Below are 14,718 nucleotides of genomic sequence, written 5' to 3'. Positions count from 1 at the left end.
GCCCAAGAATTTCATAAATTCATTGTTTTTAATAGCTGAGTAGTACTCCATTGTGTAAATGTACCACATTTTCTGTATCCATTCCTCTGTTGAGGGATATCTGGGTTCTTTCCAGCTTCTGGCTATTATAAATAGGGCTGCTATGAACATAGTGGAGTATGTGTCCTTATTACCTGTTGGAACATCTGCTGGGTATATGGCCAGGTATTGCTGGATCTTCCGGTAGTACTATGTCCAATTTTCTGAGCAACCGCCAGACTGATTTCCAGAGTGGTTGTACAAGCTTTTAGCCTACTTTTTAATGCTGTGATGAAATGCCTGAAAGCTACTTTGTAAAAAGAAGAGGTTTATTTAGTTTAGTTAGTATTTTGGAGGCTTAAGCGTTTGTCACCTTTATGAACTCAGCATTCTTGTAAGTTCCCTGTCAGGTGGCTGATGATAACTCTGTGGCTGTACAAGCCATCACATTTGAGGACAGGAGACAGGGAGAGGAGAAGAATGGCGGTAGTTGCTCTTTTATAAGTGTTCTCTTGTGTGAACTAAAGTGATCTTAGGAGAACTACTCATGAGGAGCATGGCACAGTGATCCTAAGGACTTCTAGTGTCACTCTCAAAATTTTTACCACATCTGCAAGCTGCCTCCAAATCTAACATCACAAAAGATGCTTGGGTGTCCTTATCACACTCCAACTGTAGCACTAAGTAGTAATTTATGAATGTAGAGAGTCAATTCTTTGATAACATATTACGATCTAATGTCTCAGTAGTCAATTCATAATAGGACTTGGGAAGTCAATATGATTTAAGAGATAACTTACTGTAAACATTTTCATTGATAAAATGATACCTGTGTAAATTTGTTATCCCTGTATTGTTTTTGTATCTAACAGATTGAACCTTTCTATTGTTTCTTTGTATTGTAATCAGTTGTGTCTTCAAATAACCATTTTTCTTATTTATATTGTATTTATAATATCATCATGTTTGTCAATAGAATACTTGTCTTGCATTATATGAAATGGTTGAGTTAAAGTAGATTTGGTAATGTAACAGTTGTGTCTGTAAATTGTCTCACAGGAGCTAAATCCTGTTATGCAAAATACACTGTAGCAATATAAGGATTGAAAGCAGGCTATATTGTTATTTGTGCTATTGTTGATCTAGTAAAATTATATAATTTGTTGTGGAAAGCGAAACTTTCTTTTTAGGTGCAAAAGATTGAGAGTCTTTCATTTTTCTTTACTTTGTATTTGTGTTCCTTTGTTTATGTTTTACTTATGAAATCACTTTATAGAAATAAGCTATAAAGTGGATAAGAAGAATGAAAGCAACAATGTGGTGTCCTGATTACTCCCAGCACAGCGTTTCTCCATAGAGAGTAGATAGCTGTGATGGTGACTGTGTAAGCCCTATGTTCAGTTAGAGAAGTATGCTGCAACTATTGAAACAGTGAATTAGGTAGTTTAAAGTTGTTTTGTTTTTTTTTTTTTTTTTTTTTTTTTTTTTTTTTGAGAAGTTCTCAATTATTTTTGAGACAGTTCCATGTAACCAGGACTGGCCTTGAATTTGCTCTATAGTGAGACTGGCTTTGAACTTCAATCCTACTGCCTCTACTTCCTGGATTACACATGTGTACCACAACCAATTTTAGATTTATTTCCTAATGGCTGTGAAAATTAGAGATTTAATTAATGTATTTGTAATATGAAATTTAGTTTTTTTATTTTTTATTTTTTTACAGTTTTCATACACTTATTTTAAAATTGTAAGCAAGAGAACCTAATAGAGAGAATACCATCAAGTGATAAGCTTTCATAGGTAAGTTTCATGGAGTTAAGGAATTGTGAAGTTGCTGTGACGCAGGCATATACTTAGGTGTTTCCAATTAAGAGTGAAGTTGTGTGTACTGACTTGCAGCTTCATTCAGTTTATTTAGGAATGTTAGTTTGTTTTTGTATGTACAAGACAAATACTTTACCAGGAAAATATATCTCTCTTCAAGTTATCTTTAAAGAACCAGAATTCTTCTTTTCTTCATTTCTACAAATCAGGCATAGCCATCTTGTGGCTCAAGGGGTACTTGTGGCTAAGAATAGTTGTAACACTGCCCAACATTTTCTGTTATTTAACTTGTGTAGTTTGTGTGTGAACTTTGTAGATGACAAAATCATGCTGAAATATGTAGAGGTTGGACATTCCTGCATGCCTTTTAATTCTCTTTTATGGTCATGCTTTACTGGGAAGGGTCTCTAATACAGTGTTTAATAAGAGAATGTATATTTTACCACAAGTTTTCTGTTAGCTGTCACTTTTCCACTTCTACCATTCATCAGACTGCAGTCCTTCTTTCTAATGTGCTGAGTTTTATGTAATGGTTTTTCAGTTTTTCTGAAATATTTTACTGTTTATATTGAAATGACCATTTTTTTCTTCTAATATATTGATGTGTGAATTGTCATTCTGGAATAAATCCTCTTTAATCAACATGCACTTTAAAATGTTCCATTTCTTTTAATTTTCTTTAAGTAATTTTTAAAGAATTATTTTATACAGAATTAAAAGTCTTATATTTAAATGGATTAATTTGCTGTTAATTAGTCTACTACTGCTATACTAGAATCTGCTAGGCATGTGTTTCAAAATATAGATATAAAATGTAAGTTTTGTTATTTGCTCTCTAATGTAATTCTTATAGGAATTATTAGTACCAACTCGGGGAGGTTGGAACTGTTAGACAAGAAGACTTAAAACCCCCTAATAGTAGAAAAGGTGAAAGTTTTTCTTTTCTTGTGGATTCTTCCTTTTTTTTTTTTTTTGTCAGTCACTGCTTAGATACTAGTGGGAAATACAGAGCTGTTGAGCTCATATCTTTTCTTGAGTGACTGTCTTTACAGCTTCTATTGTCTTTGTATCAGAAAAAAATTTTTAATTACTTGTTAGCATTCTGAATTATGTCTTATGCTAACTACACATTTCTGCAACTGTATTTTTTTTCTCTGTATTTTAACCTATGCTAGTTTCTGGTTGGCACTGCTATATTTTTCTTTTTGTCAGTGAAAATCTCCTTCAAGGCTAAATTTTAGTATCATTTTAGTACTTTTCCATAGCTCACAGTCTTTTCAAAGTTAGAATGTTTGCTCTTGTTTGTTAGATTCCAACAGTGCCTGATCTTTGCCTTCTTATGGCTTTGTATTTGGTCATTATAAATATCTATTTATTGAAAACTTCCCAAGATTAGGAGCTGTTTGCTAGTTACTTCAACATGCAGCCTGTTAATCAGTATTTAATGAATAAATAAAGAAAAAAAAATCTCTAGAAGTTCACAGGTAGCACAGATTTCAGGGCAGGGAAAGGGCAAAAGCAGATCAAAGGTATGCAAACAATCTGTGTTCTGCACAGAGTCAGGGCAGTGCTAGGATTCCTGAACCATGCTCTCTATTAAGTGGGTAGCACAATGGAACTAACGGGAGAGGAATTAGGAGAATTTACTGAATAATCTTTCCTGGCCAAGGAGGTTGAGCAGAATGGTTCTAGAAATGGTCAATATTATAAGTTAGGAAAGTGGGACACTAGAATGGGAATATAGTAGTGTTTATAATTGTGGAGGATTGATATAAACACACACAGGTAGAGAGATAGACTGGAGACATTGATATATATATATATATATATATATATATATATATATATATANATATATATATATATATATATATATACACATATATATATTTTAAATATATATATATACACATTCATATATATGTGTGTATATATGTATGTATATGTGTATATATGTGTGATTATATATAATTTGTAGGTATGTATATCATGGATACTATTTGCGTTACTTATAACACTTACAGTGCACTTCTAAGTTTTTAATAAGTAAATGATCACATTTCAAGTTTGAGAGTAGGCTTTTCTCCTACAATGTGGGTCCTGGTGAGTGAACTTAGGTTGTCAGTTCTTTATTTATTGAGCCATTTTGCCAGCTCTGCTTCTGATATCTTTAATTCTTACAAGTCTAAGAATCTTTTCTAGTGTTGGATTATTCATTTCATATATTGTAAGTGAAATATTATATAAAAGAGCATGGTTTTGGCTAGGTGGTGGTGGCACACGCCTTTAATCCCAGTACTTGGGAGGCAGAGGCAGGCGGATTTCTGAGTTCGAGGCCAGCCTGGTCTACAGAGTGAGTTCTAGGACAGCCAGGGATACACAGAGAAACCCTGTCTCGGGGGGGAAAAAAAAGCAGTTTTAATCATTGTAAATTTGTTTATATTAGAATATTATACTCTATTATAAAATACATTAATACATAAATGATATTTTTATTTTAAAGTTTCATACAAAGTAATGCATTGTATCATGGCAATTTTATATGTATATGTTATTATACTTCACTTTTAAGTCATCCCCTAGCCTGCCACCTACCTTTTGACATCGTTTATATCCCTTTCTTACTTATTCCTTCCCCCCAAATAGTACTCTATTTTACTTTCAGGTCATGTGTTCTGTTACCTACACTCCTCTCTCCTCAATCTCTTCCTCCCCAAAGCTTCTTCTATATTCAATACACTAGTCCCCTGTCCTCTGTCCCCCAACTGCCTAGAGGGGGGAGCACAGTAAAGAAGCATGTGTTGGTATCTTTATGTTTAAGGTTTTACTGCTTATATACAGGAGTTGTGTAGCCGGGTTGTAGGGTATATCTAATTATATGTTTTATTAGTTTTAAAAATTTCAAGCTTCTTTACATATATATGTATATGCACACATACATATATTATATGTTGAATATATTCCTTTGCATACACCACTGTTCTCTTTTCTCATATCCTTGCATTTGGTTCCCTTTGCTTTCTGTCTACAGTGTTAACTTATACATTCATGTCATATTTATTAATACACAAACAATTTTATGTACCTTGTTTGTTTGGTTTAAGGAACTTCCACAATAGACTTTCATAGTGGTTGTGCAAGCTGGCAGTCTCATTAGTTCTTTTCCCATGTTGTAACTATTTGTTTTCAGTTTTGAAAAATTGACTCATTTTATATATATTAGTATATGGCCACCATGCATGTGCAGTGCCTGTGGAAGCCAGAGGAGGGCGTTTAGATTCCCCTTTCTCCAAATATTATTAATGACCGTCTTCCTCTCTTTCTGTAGCTATAGTAGCTATGTAAATAGAGGAGGTGCTATTCAGTTAACAGAAGGCAAGTTTTTTATTCTTTAAATCAATGACTAGGGATACTAATGTTCTCATTCAATATGTCTGGTTTGAATCCCAGAAACCAATCCATCCACCTGTGCCTTCCTCTTTCCATCCCTCTCCATCCAGCACTCATTATGTTGCTCAATCACTCCTTTTGCCTAAGCCTTCTAGTACCTGGCCACTTAATTTATTTATTAATTAGTGAATGTTCATTGAGTTCTATCCTATCATATTCTTATTACTGTGTGTGTAGTTACTGTTGGAATGTGTCCCAGGTGCCTACTCTCTAATGGGAAGATAGAGATAATAAACAAGTAATTAACAGGAACATTTCATGTAGTGATAAGTGTTATGAAGGAAGTAAGCCATGATATGTGTTAGAAAGTTGTGGGTAAAGAAGATAACTGCAGGGGTGATCTTTGATGAAAGAGTCTTTGAATAGGGAAGTTTATATACATAAACATATATAATTTGCCTTTTTAAAGTGGTTTAGTTCACTGCCATTTATCAGTTCTATTGTAGTGCAACCATTCCTTATGACTTTATATAATTTAGTTGTTGGGTTGTTTTTTATTTTTTATTTTTTGTCTTGGAAAACTGAAAGTTTGTATTCATTAATCATCAGACTCTTATTCTTCTCCCAGTGTACACCAACCACTGTTCTTTCTGTATCTATGTGTAGATAGAATCTGATGGAAGGTTGTGATGTTATAACACTTTGAGGGATTTTCACTCTGGTAATGAGCCCTTCAGTCTGGATCCTGATCTTAGAGGCGCATTCTAGCAGGTCTGAATAACAGACATACAATAATAGCAAACATTTATCTCCTTTTCTTTCTCCTATCCCTATCAAAATGGAAGAAAAAGAATGAGATAAGAAGAGATTACCACAGAAGGCAGAAATAAATTTTTATCTTTAAAAAATCATGCTAGTGGACAGGCAATGATGGACTCCAATGAGTAAACATTATAGTCTGTAAGGCACAGTGCTAGCCATATAAAGTATAGTGCTATGTTTTTCTCAAGTTTTCAAGTACCTCAGCATTTGAAGACTCCAGATAGTAAGGAAGGGAGGAGTCAGAAACTAACAGGTGTAGGCCTCTAGTTCTACTCACTTACTTTTGAGATGCATAGTTGGTTTGAACTCAACCCATAGATTTAGGAGATCAAGGTTTATTCTTTGCATAGTCATAGAGAACGTGCCTAGGTTAAAAAACCAGGTAGTAGATAGCTGATTAGGTTAAAACAGGGAAACCAAGGTGAAATATACATCTGAACTGAGGAACTTTGGGCTGTCATTTTCTACTTTTTTCCCAGAACTTCAGCTACACCTGTCCTGCCCACCTTCTGTGTATAACTGAAGATATACCAGCATCTTCATATGCTGGTAGCTTACCACTGGAGCTCCCAGTTGTCAAGCCCTTTCTTTATATTAATATTTCAACCATTTCTTTTCAGTGTCTTATGATTAAATATAAGCCCAAAAATCCAAGACCATTGTACATGGGGGAAATCACAAATATAAAAACGAAAGTTTAAATCAACCAAACAAGAGCTGGTAGAGGGACTCACTGACAGTTAAGTACAGCAGGAACAAATAGACATCATAAGAGGGTCAAAACACAAAGCCCCCAAACAATAAAGTGGGTTGGCATAGATAGCTCTGCCGATAAAGCATTTGTGCTAGGCTGATTTGAGTTCACTCGCTGGAGCTCACACGAGGATGGTTGGAGAGCATCAACTTGACAGTTGTCTTCTGACTCCCATATATTGCTCCATACCTGATTTCACACACCATACACACAATAATAAGAACTAAATTTAAAAGAAAGCTGGAAAAAAAAACCTTCCAGGATTGTCCAAAAAGACACTTAAATGATATTAGGAGAACATAAATAAATGTGTGAACATCAGCAAAATTAGAGAACTCAAGAACGTTGCTCACAGAGTGGGTAGTTGAGCAACTAAACTTTGATTTTGCTTTAATTTATGCTGTTCTGTGTTGTCCCCCTCCCTCTTTCTCTTTGGCTGTCCTTCTTCGCCCCCCCCCTCCCCCCCCCTCCCCGCCTCACACACATGGTCTTGCTTGGACTTGGCTGAACTGGTAATTAACATGAAATTCAGGCAAACCTCAAACTCCTGCAATTCTGTGTCAGCCTTCTGAGTGCTGTAATTCTACGTCTCACCATATCCACCTTCTGCATAGTCTTAGAGAAGTTGAAACCATCAGTGGACTGTCTACTAATGGAGAAATCAGAAAGCTTGAAATGTAGGTCTCATTTTCTTCTCTTTCTCTTATACATTATACCCTTCGTGTTGCTTATATGCTAATATTTATCAGGAGAGGATATATAGTGAATGCTTTTTTTTGGATGGTATTGATCGTGAAATGGAAAAGAATACTTGAAAATAAATTACCATCAGTATTAAATTTATGGATGTGTTCTAACTTCTATTTGTCACATACTTGTTTAAAACTTGATTCTTCCTTTTTGAATTAATTTTAGCTAGATTCTTAGACCAAACTTTGAAAAATCAGCAATGAAGTAAAGCTTTTTGAATTCTTAGAAAGACCTAATAACTTTGTATTTTTTCCTGTAGGGGGAAAGATCTTTCATTTGTGATGATTAGATTCATTGATTCTGTTACCACTTTTGTGTTGTCACTTTGGTTAAGTACTTTACATTTATTGGGTCTTAGTAGAATATATGTAATTAGAGAGTAGTAGCTGTGATGATTAAGTGAAATTAAAGTAGTTTAATCACTCCAGCTAGCTACTGGACCTGAAAGAATATATACATTTTAAGTTTTTGTTTTCATTTTTCCTTTTTTGTAGTATGTGTTAGTAGGGAATACTGTTTTCCTAGATCTTAAGGCATGTTCTATATGAGTTGATGATAGTATGTATATATTTATATTTTTGGAGTGGCAGTTTTGTGCTTTGAAATACTTTCTTTTTTTAATTATTCATGATGCAACTGTTATTTCCTTATTTGTCTCTTGTCTTTTTAAAATTTTGTTTCAATTTTTTTATTAGATATTTTCTTCATTTACATTTCAAATGTTCTCCCCTTTCCTGGTTTCCTCTCTGAAAACCCCCTACCCACCTATCCACCCACTCCCGCTTCCTGGCCCTGGCATTCCCCTGGCATAGAACCTTCACAGGACCAAGGGCCTCTCCTCCCATTGATGACCGCATTCCACTGCCCCACACTAGGCCATCCTCTACTGCATATGCAGCCGGAGTCTTGAGTCCCACCATGTTTTCTTTGATTGGTGGTTTAATCCTAGGGAGTTCTGGGGGTACTGGTTAGTTCATATTGTTGTTCCTCCTATGGGGCTGCAAACCCCTTCAAGCTCTTTGGGTCCTTTCTCTAGCTCCTTCATTGGGGACCCTGTGCTCAGTCCAATGGATGGCTGAGAGCATCCACTTCTGTATTTGTCAAGCACTGGTAGTGCCTCACAGGAGACAGCTATATCAGGGTCCTGTCAGCAAGCGCTTGTTGGCATCCACAGTAGTGTCTGGGTTTGGTAGTTGTTTATGGCGTGGATCTCCAGGTGGGGTAGTCTCTGGATGGTCATTCCTTCAGTCTGTGTTCCACAGTTTGTCTCTGTAACTCCTTCCATGAGTATTTTGTTCCCCCTTTTAAGAGGATCAAAGTATCCATCCACACTTTTGTCTTCCTTCTTACTTTCTTAATTATCTAACCTCTTACACTGTGAACTAGATGTCCATTTACTATTCTTGTAGTTTCGTAGTCACTCCTGATTTGCTTTTACTTTTAAAAGTTTTATTTTAAGATAATTTCAAAACATTTGTTCTGGTGGGTTTTTTGTTTTTGTTTTTGATTTTTGTTTGATTTGAATCCTGAATTATATGACTGTGATACGTTTATTGAATTTATTTATTTTTTATTTTTTGGTTTTTTTTTTGAGACAGGGTTTCTCTGTATAGCCCTGGCTGTCCTGGAACTCACTTTGTAGACCAGGCTGGTCTCGAACTCAGAAATTCGCCTGCCTCTGCCTCCCTAGTGCTGGGATTAAAGGCGTGCACCACCACGCCCAGCTGATATGTCTATTTTTAAAAGGCTAGGTTAATGTGTTTGTAGGATTGAGGTTATTTGACCATTTGACTTTATTGTTAGAAAATGGTCTGAGTTGTGAAATCTAGTTCTCAGTGAAAATAAAATAGAGGTGGTGGTCATTAGTTTTCTTCCTACCGAGATAAAATGGATTTCTTGATGTCTGCTTGCTTTATTCAAGCTGTTGCTTTATTTTTAGAGCCATATGAATTTTGTCCTTTTCTGTACAAACTCTTCTTTTCTCCCATAGTTTGGCCTTTTTATTTCTGGAATGATAGAAAGGAAGGTGTGTGTGTGTGTGTGTGTGTGTGTGTACACAATTCTGAGTAATGTGCTAAGGATGTAGCTCAGGAGGTAAGGTGAGTGGTTGTTCAGTGTGCACAAGGATCTAGGTCGAGTTTTCAGCATTGCCTAAACCTAGCATTGTTGCACATGCCTGTACTTCTAGTACTCAGGAGGTGGAAAGAAGAGGATGAAAAGTTGAAAAGTATCTAGCTGCATACAGCACGTCAGGTTGGAGGCTAACCTTGACTACATGAGACTTAGTCTGCAAAGACCCTTCTCATTTTATAATTAGTAGGTTGCAAAGCTAAGTTCAGTCTAGTTGCCATTGCTAAAGGGGTTCTTTATAATGATGACTGCCAGCTTAAATCATGTTCCTAGCTTTTTAGTTTCCTCTTCTTGTGGCCTAGATTATGTATTTGGATAAATTCTATAATCTCAGCTGAACTAAAAGCTCTTTTGCTCACTTTTATCTTATGTATCTAGCATATAATTATCATTCAGGACATCTTAATAAATTAACAATTCCCCACAAGTAAATGAATAGAAATGTAATGACAACTAAAAGGTCACACTTTTCCTTAGGATTATAATCATAGCCTTTGCTTTGGCCAACACTGAGTTTCAAAGGAAAGAGTGATCAAGGTGGTTATAGAGGTCGCACAGACTTTATCTGCCTCAGCACAGGGGAGCACCAGGGCCAGGAAGTGGGAGTGGCTGTGGGAGCGTGTGGGGGTCTTTTGGGATAGCATTGGAAATGTAAATGAAATAAATACATAATAAAAATAAATAAATAAAACATTCAGCAATCAAAAAAAAAAAAAAAGAAATGGCTTTCATTATTGTTTGTCCAAGAACAGTGACCATTCCCTAGTACAGGAAGCGACTTTCAAACACTTTTGGCAAAGCTAAGAAGCAGTACTGTCCTTGACCCTTAGATCAAATGTTATAGAACCTGAATTTCTTTAAATCTTCTTCAGTCAAGAAAAAGAAAATCAACATTTTGATTAAGTGAAAAATTTATTTTATTTATATTGAGCTTTTTGTACAAAGGACCTGACTAAATTTGCTAACAAAGTAAAATTTTATTTTTTCTAGTTACATTTTAAAAATGTTTTCTTTCAAGTATATAAAATGAGCTCAACTGTAGATTAGCAGACAAACATGTTGATTCAGCCCATAGCTACTGAGTTAAGCCTGGAGGGGCACAATTTGTTCTTTACCCTGTTCCATGACACTGTGTTTCCTTCCTCTTGTCTGTGTTGAGGGAAGGAGACTGAAATAAGTTACTCTGGACAGCACTACCTGAACTGTTGAGAGGAGCAGGGAAAAGAATTTTCAATCATTTGTTTTTAATTTTTGTCTTTAGCATAAAGCCAATGTACACATCCCATGTATATTGTGAAATACCCATGTCGAACAATTACTCACAGCCCTATTTTGCTCATGCTTTTTTGTAAAGCAGTTTGGCTTAATGCTTTGTTTGGAATAGTCTGCACTTACAAAGATATGAGTTAGGTGTCCTATGATGTATTACATTTTTAGGGCCTACTTGAGTTGGGAAACAGAATGCACTCTGCTATAATCAGCAGAATTTTATATACTCACATGTAGAAGGCTATGGTTGGGATTTCATAAAGTTTATATAAACTTGTTTTAATGAGCCAGAGTAAGGTGATCCTTGGTATTTAAAGTAGCTTTTAAAATATAATCAGGATATTTAGCAGCTAATGTAACATAGCCCTATATGCTTTTGCATATATTTTGCTGTGAATTTTAAATGAGAAAAGGGAAATTTTACTGAGTACAAGCTTACTGAACAGTAAGCTGTTTAGCATCATTTCCTAAAGGGTATATTATTAATAATGCCTCTTTAAGAATAAATTGTTTTTTGAGAAATACATAGAGCAAAGAAAATAAAAAGTTTTGAGGTGCTGAAATTTAAAAAAATTATATAATAAAATTTCAAAATATGTTTTGTTAGGTTTTACAGACTTTATTGATTTTTTTTTTTCTGTGAAACTTCTAGAATGGAATCTGATGGTGGATGTGGGAGAGACAATGGGTAGTAACATATTTAGTTAGAACATAATGGTTATATTTAATTATAATTTTCATTATGCTAGCAGTGATTATAATTTACTGATTAATGTTCTTATTCAACCTGTTTCTCTGACTGCTGTCTGATGTTTGCTGTAGAATCCTATGCTTAATTTTTTATTGGTAGAATGAGGACTCTTGGATCTCTTGATTGAATTATTAAATTGAAACAGATTAGTAAATAGGAGATAGGAACATTGCCTCTACTTTAGCCTGACTCAAAATTGACTAATGCTTTTTTTCAGAACAGTTCTGTGTTGGCTGCTCTGTCTTGGTTTTGCTGGTTTATCTTCTCTAGGTGCTTGGGCTTCAAAACAGTTACTGTTGACCTTTATTTTCCTCACTCAACCCTGCTCAGCTTTGGTCATGAAATACCAAGTAAGGTTTCATCAGTGTCCCTCCTATTTTCTGAGCTAGACATTTAGCTGAAAGTTATATGAAGGGGTGATTAGTAAGCATTAATAATTTTTCAAATTATTAAATCTATATGATATGTTTGTGATATGTGTGCTTTGAAGCCACTGGTTCTGAACCTGTGGGTCACAACCCCTTAAGGGGTCCCATATCTGCTAACCTGCTTATCAGATGTTTGCATCACAGTCAAGGACAGTAGCAGAATTACAGCTGTGAAATAGCAACAAAATAGTTTTATGGTTGGGATTACTACAATATGAGGAACTGTTAAAGGGTTGCAACTTTAAGAAGGTTAAGAACCAGTGCTCTAGGTTTTACTTACCTGTATGAACTCCTAATCCCCTGCCTCAACTTTCCCAGTTTTGTGATTAGAGCCATGAGCTACCACATTTGGCTAGGCTTGTCCTATTGTTTTCTATCACTGGATGGCTTATATTAATTTCTACTCCATGTTCTTGGTAGCGCTCTTTTGTTTAGGAAAGTGATACAAATGCCCTAACCTAGCACTAGTGAGCAGCACCAACTACTATTCTAGCTTCAGCCTTCCCCATATTTTGTTTCATAGTGCATGGCCTCTGAATGCTTTAGTTGTACATTATCATGAAATGTTTACTTTTGTAGCTTTTGTATAACCCTCAACATGATTCAAATCAAGTGCTAATATTCTGTAATCTTTCCAGCTTAAAGTGCTGTTGTTTTTTCTTAACATTATTTTAAACTATTTTAGTGTAGGTATGTATAATAGTTATTAATATACCTGACTAATCTAGTCTAAGAGTTTATGTTTTTTGAGGCAATAGATTATTGAAGTTAACTGCTTTGACTTACAATCATTTAGATAGAGTTATAAACACACACACGCATATAACTTGAATTTATATCTTGCTGAGCAAAGTAAAAAGCAAGTGTAGTATTCCTGAATGGTATACTGGTTCTCCATGGTCCCAGTTCTTCTGCAAATGGTTCCTGTCAGTGCATGCTTATTTGCACCAAGCCAGAAGAGGAAAAGACATAGAAGACCACCTAGGACAGATTTATTAGTGGGCCAGCCTAACAGTGGCACTTCTTGCTGCCCACATTTTGTCATCTACAACTCAAATGGCCTATTGACTAAAGTGAGTGCAGAGTAGTATGCCTAGGAAGAAGTTATAGTGTATATACGGACATTTCCAGAGTGCTTAAAAGCTTGTAGTTTTCAAGTTGGATAAATCTGTATCTTAAATCTGGATGTATTGCTTATCAGAGATGTGATCAGGAAATTTTAAGTAATAATGCAAAATATTTCACTTATAGTAATTTCTCATAACTATTGGCTGTTACTATCATCTTCAATAACATAACTTTGTTCAACAGACATCTTGATATATATATATATATATATATATCAATATATCATACATCTTGAGATATATATATATATATATATATATATATACATACATACATACATATTGGGGGTTTTGTTTGTTTTTTTTTTGAGGCAGCATTTCATTATGTAGCCTGAGTTTCCATAGAACTCAACCTGTACCTCAGGCTGCTCTAAAACTCATGATCCTCCTGTATTAGCCTCCCATGTGCTTAGCTTACAGATGTGAGTCACCATGAGTAGCTAGTTGTATGTCAATCTAAAATGGCTGCATTGTGTTTCTTGTTTCATAATTACTTTTCTCTAGTTAATATTATGCTGGGAATAACAGAAGATTTATTTATACCAGAAATTATAACTTATTTAATTATTAACATTTCTTAAATATACTTTAGAAGAATGGAAATTATTTTTGGAGAAGTTTAAAGATAAAGGAGAAAGAACTTCTAGGAGGTAAGAAAGAAATGTGAACTGGAGATAAGACTCAACTTATAGAGTGCCTACCATGCACAAAAACCAAGCTTTTATCTAACTAATTGAGCATGTAAGTGCACATTATAATGTAGGCACTCAGGAGGTGGAGATTCATAATTCAAGGTGATCCCCTACTGTATAATGAGATTAAAGCTAGCCTGGAGTATTTGAGAGACAGTGCCTTAAAACAACCAACCGAGCCACATCAACAAAACCAAAGTGACATATATAAACAGTCTAAAAGTCATTGTCATAATGGTGTAGTGTACACCTGTGATCCCAGAACTTGGGAGACTGATGAAGGAAGATGGAGATCTAGAGAATAGCTTGAGTTAATTTAAGATGAAGAGAGGGAAAGGAAGAGAGCAAGAACAAGAGGAAGAGAAGCTAAGAAAATTTGAAAACAAAAGTTTCTAACATCACAACGGCAGTTCTTTGGAGAGAAGTCAGAAGCAGCAGAATGAGGTAATTATTGAAGAACTAGGAACACACAGAGAAAAACCTGTCTTAAGTAAATCTATGTATGTATGTATGTATGTATGTATCAATCTAATGACCAGCACTGAAAGGCTTCATTTGTTCAGGCACATAGAGTATATTTTAAAAAGAGGAGTATCTTTTAGGTTGGCCCATGCCTGTAATCCTACCATTTCACAGGTTGAGTCTAGAGAATTTCCAGTAGTTTGGAGACCAAAATGGGGCAGTTAGTGAGTCCTGAACAGCTTTGGCTGCAGTATAAGATACTGTCTCAAAAAGTGAAGAAAAATGAATATGTTTTGCTACT

General features: G+C 35.1%; 1 protein-coding gene across 3 annotated transcripts in view; it reads left to right on the top strand.

Moving 5' to 3' along the window:
- Positions 1 to 14,718, top strand: part of Akt3 (AKT serine/threonine kinase 3) — a 235,142-nt gene that overhangs the window by 15,084 nt on the left and 205,340 nt on the right. The window contains exon 3 of one of the 3 annotated variants that reach the window (XM_029481042.1): positions 1,742 to 1,818. The exons of the other annotated variants lie outside the window; for them this stretch is intronic. The gene's annotated coding sequence lies outside the window, so the exon portion shown is untranslated. The remainder of the gene's footprint in view (positions 1 to 1,741; positions 1,819 to 14,718) is intronic. 3 annotated transcript variants of the gene reach the window in all.

Source organism: Mus caroli, chromosome 1, assembly GCF_900094665.2.
Source record: "Mus caroli chromosome 1, CAROLI_EIJ_v1.1, whole genome shotgun sequence".
NCBI lineage: Eukaryota > Metazoa > Chordata > Mammalia > Rodentia > Muridae > Mus > Mus caroli.
The sequence above is the reverse complement of the archived record's forward strand: the minus strand, read 5'-3'. Positions and strand labels throughout refer to the sequence as shown.